The 6,494-nt window shown below is 43.1% G+C and overlaps 1 long non-coding RNA gene across 1 annotated transcript; it reads right to left on the minus strand.

Moving 5' to 3' along the window:
* LOC134443184 (uncharacterized) lies at positions 1-2,933 on the minus strand. The gene is made up of 4 exons (XR_010033597.1): positions 2,541-2,933; positions 1,239-1,349; positions 224-304; positions 1-94 (listed from the first exon to the last, which is right to left on the minus strand). It is a non-coding gene; the product is annotated as an uncharacterized LOC134443184 (long non-coding RNA).
* Positions 2,934-6,494: the final 3,561 nt, after the last annotated feature.

The following is a 6,494-nucleotide window of genomic DNA, read 5'->3' on the forward strand; positions in this document are numbered from 1 at the left end:
GCTGGCGGTGACCTCCTCTGGCTGGCTCGTCTGAACTGCGCTGACTTGTCTTCTAGGGCACCAACATTGCATTAGTCACAGGGTTTCCGAAGACCTTTCCACACAAAGCATACAGGAAAAGAAAAATATTGTTTAGAATGCTATGTCATTTTTGAATTATTGAAGTAACACTATTAAAATGTTATGTCAGAATTAGTTGAACTGAATTCTTTTCAAATCTTACCAAAGGTTGGATTAGCTTTTGATGTTTGCCGGTGGTTGGTGTGCATTTTCATTCTAGAGGACAGCCATCTGTAAGAAGTGTCTGCAGGTACAAAAGACAATGTGGTTACAGAGTGTCCCTCTTATTTTTCATTTGGTCAAGAGGGTGAGGGTTAGCCAGTTTCAAAGACAAACCTTGTTATTGTCATTGGAAAGGATATGAAGGGTTCCTTCCTAAAACACTGCAAGAGCCATTTTATACTAATGCCATGAATTGTATTGTGTAGTTATAATTACTTACATCAAGTCAAGTATCACCTGAAACCGTGTGTGTGTGTGTGTGTGTGTGTGTGTGTGTGTGTGTGTGTGTGTGTGTGTGTGTGTGTGTGTTACATTGCCTTGTAAAGCAAATATAGACATCTCAACAGAAGAGGGGGCATAGTGAAGGTATCCACTCCATTATCCCAGCTCATGTCTTCTACTTGCGCTTGTGGCCCAACAACCTAGCATCCATGGAGAAAATAAGTTTCCCTGCTATGCACAACAACTAATCAAAAAAAGACATTTGAATTTATCTTTTACGAGTTGTTGAATTGCCCATCTATCAGCATACCACATCATATTTTGCAAGGTCATCACAAGGCCACAAGCACAAAGGAGGATGGGAGTTTGGATAGTGGAAAGGAAACAAGGTAGGCCTACATGTTTTGCACTTTAGTGTAATCCTGCTTTTAAAAAGAAAAACAAACAAAAAATCAGGCGCTAGAACAAGATCCATCTTCTCACCTGCACAGCATATAAGGAAAGACAACATTCTTTGGAGCAACTTGTTCCAGTTAGATAGATGCATTTTTTTAAACTTTTTTATTTGGCTACAATGCTTACGCGTTTCGGCCCTTATGGCCTTCTTCAGGGCGTATAAATTGCAACCTTTAGTGCCTCTGCATCTGTCTACCTGGACCAAGTTTGAGAGCCCCTACACTGATGAGCACCACGGAAAAAAGGTGAAGACACAGAAGCACTCAAATTACTGGTACCTGTTTGTGTTTGATTCTTTGGAGCAAATTGGGTGATGACTGAATGGGAAGACTCCAACGTAGTGGTGAGGGAGGAGTTTTGCTTCATCATGTTGCTTTCTTCAGGAACTTCTGTAGATGAGAATTGCGGACATTAGGAAGAAATACAGAATATAACTTTCAATGATCTACAATAAGCCTCTCAAATTCTATACAAGAAAATGGTCTGAGTCAGAACAGAGACAGAAATGTCAAGGAAACATAAACCTAATATTCGACTGCATCTGGCTTTCCAAGCTATTCACGGATATGAATGAAAATGTGACAGACAGTGGGAGCAGGTTGCATAGCAATCACACGTAACTCCACAGCTGCCTGCCCTGGAGCAATGCAAGATGGACAAGTGATCCGACTGTATTCTGTGTACCTACCAGAGGTTATGCCAAATGTGTTATATGATGAAAACAAAAACGCAATCAAATGCCGTCACAACCACTAAATAGCAGCCTGTAACAACTTCTTGATGTCTGTGTTGGATGTGTCAGCTGAGCTCGTGCATTCACGCACATCTCGCTGAGTAATTACTGTAGCCAGCTACGTTTCAATGCAGTGGCCAGTAGCTCTACACTCGGTATAGTTAGGTGACCACATCGAGTCAAAGGCTTGCCTGGTCAAATGCCAATTCATGAGTTCGGTGTGTATCGCTAGTCACAACTGATCTTTCCGAACATACGGTTAGTTCTAACACCTGTTAGCTCAAGTTATTACATCCCTAGGTGAAACTACGAACACCAGGCTCCATAGGAATGAATATGTACAGCACCATGCACCACAGCCAACAAAAAGGGTTTCCTAAATAAATCGTGTTTTCACCAGCAACATTTTAAAATGCATTGTTTTCAACCACAGGACCCTCCTTGGTCAACCAACGAAATGTTGAGAAATGTTGGTCTTGTTGAATCGGTGTTTAATAGAATAATTGTCAACATCACATTCCTTGTTAGCTAGCTAGCTGGATGCCCGTGTTATTTGACAGGGCAGGTGGGCTAACATAGCTATTAGCCGCTAGCCCGGTCGTTAAGGTTTCATTTCCATCGAAACTATTTAGTTAATTGTGCTCATGCTTGATGTACATGTAAGTTCAAAAGACCATGGTCATATTTTACAGTCGATTTCCCAAGAAAAACAAGACAAAGTATGGCTATTGCTTTTGTAGCAGTGTAGCTTTCATGGCTAATGTATGGGGTTTTCCCCCCACAGCTAATACTGCAGGCTAGTTAGCCATGACACTGTTATACAGACTGGAAGCTTTTCATGACTTACTTGTTCAGGAGGCTTGGTGGTATTGATCCAGACTTCAGCGTCAGGTGTTGGCCATAACTTGCTCTGTATTGTCCCAGATTGTGAAAGCATTAGTCCGGAAAATGTTCCCTCAGACATTGAACAGGCACGTATGTGGTGTTCTGCTGGTATTTATAGAGTTTTCAAATGAATGGGCGTGCTAGTGGGTGGAGAGAGGGCGTGGACGAGTTGAGAGCGAACTAGGGCAGGACGTCATCTCGGGCACACACGAGCTTTGCGTCAATTGGATGCTGGGTCAGAGTTTGTTTACAAACTGGGAGGAACCTCCAGCACAGCTCAGTGTACACAGTAACACATTGCAAACCACTGGGATGGCTTCAGGAGGTCAGAGTAACTCATTTTAAGGCCCCAAAACATCATAAGGTCAAAATTTTACGCCATGGGCACTTTAAGAGATAACCTTGTTTAATCACAGACATGTACTGTATATCTCTGGTGATGGCGGCCATATTGGATTCCTTCATTTTGAGGTACTATGGGATTTTTTGAGCCTGGTATGCAGCAGATTTAAGTTAAACATCTTTCAAAACTCATGAAAATGCTGTAAACCAAACATGAACACTAAAAAGACACTTTATCCTGCAAGCAAAAATATGGACACAGAAGTGTAGCATTTTTGGGTAAAAAAACAGTGCTTTTTTGGTGGTGTCATCCCATGTTCTACTGCCAGTAACTAAAGAATGGAAATAGGTAGACACAAACTTCTTTTTTCAGGTGAAAGTAGACACTTCAGTGCAGTTTTTGGCAGTATTGGTGTTCAGACATCAGACATTACTTTCTGTGGATCTTGAAAGTTTGATCATAATGCTAAAAATCGTTGACAATATGAGACTCCCTGTTTTAAAAAAAACTGCCAGTCAATTATATAAGCATTTTCTTCAAATCTGACCTTAAATCTGATGACAGAATGGGGTTCCCCATATATGAAAACTTAAAAATAAGTCTTATTTTCATATTCATACCTTGTTTAGTCAAAAAGAAAAGGGATTGCGAGATTTTAACCTGGTGTCGGCGGCCATATTGGATTTTGCCCGTTTGAGGCATTTCCGTACATTTTTGCGCCCGGTATACAGCAGATTTGGATTCAGCACCCTTGAATACCCCTAAATCAGTTGTATACCAAAAATTAACATGATTTGCCTTCAGGACCTTAAATAAGCACATTTTCTGAAATTCTGCCTAGACTATAAAGAATTCCATCAGCAAACTGTAGGTTATCTGACCTTCTTCAGGTAAACCCTCAATAAGTTGAACATTTTGAGAGTGTACTCAGTGTTGCCAAATTAGCGACTTTGTCACCAGATTTAGCGAATTTTTTATGGCCCTGGCGACAAAAAAACTAATCTAGCGCCTTTAGCGACTTTTTGGTGCATCTGGCGACTTTTTAAAATGTGCATTTTCAGTGACAAATTCATTGTCTTTCCACATAATTCTGACTCTGCGCCGCCGTCAGAAGCGTTTCCCACGGTTAAGCAGGGCAGCAGATTAGCTCTGATCTCCAAAAAGTAGCTAGCACCACCGATTTCTACTGTGGACGAAGGCATGTGGGCACGTTTTCTGTAGATCAGCGCGCCGTGCGTGACGCTGTGACGTCATACGTAACGTCATGACGTCATCTAGCGACTTCGGCTGATTTTCTTTTGGCAACACTGAGTACAGTATGTGCTCAGGCATGAGTCAGTAATTCCGGCTATGGCACTGAGTGCAATAGAGTTCTTCAGTAACGCGGAAGCATGTAGTAGATTGTAGTCTTTCATGTTAGCATTTAAGGACTTCCTGGTTCGTATCGGCTTCCGGCCTCCATGGGGGAATAAATAGGGGCCAGTTTCAAATAAGCTCTGAGTGCAAGCACGCGCTAAGCGAACCCCCGCAAACTGTCGAGGGTGTTAAAAATAGGCTGTAGGTATGACATGGTTGATCATTTTGTGTCAAACTTCGACATAAATACGATGTTGCGTCCATATGCTAAACCCGGAAACTTTTGGCGACTACAGAAGCGGCGCCGGCATGTACGTGCGGAGGGTTGTACCCATGGCAACCAAAGGAAAGTATGTAGTTCGGAAGTTTTAATGATCAGAAAGGGGTTAGCAATATTGAATTAAAATCGTCATGATTTAACATGTGAATACACCAACATGATGATACGATCCGTTACACTAATGAGAAAGGGATGTGGGGACACGCTAATGTTCGTTGTTGGCGTGCAACTTATATTTTTGCCAAACCTGAATCTCTATGGCGTTTTGCAATGTAAAAAATCGCCATGGAACCGGAAGTCCAAACGCCGCATACAAGTTGACGTCAACGCTGAAGAACTCTTTTGCGTTGCTGTGGCCAGTGGCCCTTTAGTAATTAAAAGACCAACTTCCCAACCTCTAATTCAGTGGTTCTCAACCTTTTTTAACAAACGCCCCCTTTACCACATCACAGCATTTCATTTCATTTCATTTATTTATTTCTTCAGGACATTGCACATTAATGAACATATACATACATGTACATATATGTAAATGTGCCAGATTGTAGCCCAAAGGCTAATTTCCACGCGGTGTCCAAAATAGGCAGGCTAGATGTTTACAAGCAATGTAATTTAAAATACCCAACATGCATCTAAAACCAAGACAGACTGTTAGTAACAAAATAAATGAAACACAATGAAAACACACATCATACAGTAAGCCTGTTAACACCCCACTTACCTCATCACAAGCCTACAAATGCCCCCCTTAGTAATAAAATAAACTAATGCCCCCCAAATGCAACTGAGTGCCCACCCCCCACCCCTGTGCTCAGCTGACTCGTTCTCAACACCCCTGGGGCCTTGTGGAACCCCTGTTGAGAAACACTACACTAGATCATGTTTGCCCTCATGTCCAGTGTGTGTGTGTGTGTGTGTGTGTGTGTGTGTGTGTGTGTGTGTGTGTGTGTGTGTGTGTGTGTGTGTGTGTGTGTGTGTGTGTGTGCATTTCACCTGCTAGAAAGGATCCAAAGGTGTAGAGGGCAGAAGACGCCTGCACTTGGCCTCCTGTAGTCACCTGGCACCTCCGCTGGCTGTAAGGGGCGGGACTTGTGAGATTGACAGTCAGGGTGGTGCTGCAGGCAGATGTTTTCCTGATCTGGTAATTGGTGGAGGTCCACAGGTTAGTCTCCTCCACCTCCACCCAGCTGAGGTTAAAGTCCGGATGCACAGTCAACAGGTCACAGTCAAAGCGAGTGTGAAGGATACAGGGGAGAGTCACATGATCTTCAGACTCCGCCTCACTCTCACTGGGGGAAGATGGAACTGCAAGACAGGTGCCATCATCAGACTCCAAATCATGACATCATCATCATCAAACCTTCGTTAATACCTTGTAAACACACACAAAACCCATCCAAATACACACTCTCACAGACACACATGACGTAACTGAAACTGGAAAACCTACCTTCAAATAGAATAAGGAGAAACTCTTTTCTCCGACCACTCAGGGGGTTTCCACATCTGTAGTGTCCAGCATCCTCTGTGGTGGTGTTGGTGATGTGGAGGGAACAGTCAGGGAGCAGACTGAGTCTTTCAGCTCGCTCAGGGGGCACGTCTGGCCAGATCTTCTTGGTGGAAAAACTCCAACCGCCTCTTTCAGATGTTAATTTGAAGCCCCAAGCATCTGGATAGACATACCATTCCACAGAGGAGCAGTTTGGACCCTCCACACCATCACCAGGCAGGATGGCTGTCCCTCCTACACTCGAGTAAATGACACCTGTAGATGACACAAAACAGTGCTGAGGGTGAAGTATGTTTCTGCTGGTCACTCTGTGGATGAAAAAGCTGTGTGTTATTGTTTGTATGTGTGTGTGTGTGTGTGGGGGGGGGGGGTTCTAATCAGGAAACTGATACAACCCCTTACATACCTTAAAGGGGTATGCCACTAT

This window comes from Engraulis encrasicolus, unplaced genomic scaffold, assembly GCF_034702125.1.
Source record: "Engraulis encrasicolus isolate BLACKSEA-1 unplaced genomic scaffold, IST_EnEncr_1.0 scaffold_28_np1212, whole genome shotgun sequence".
Taxonomy (NCBI): domain Eukaryota; kingdom Metazoa; phylum Chordata; class Actinopteri; order Clupeiformes; family Engraulidae; genus Engraulis; species Engraulis encrasicolus.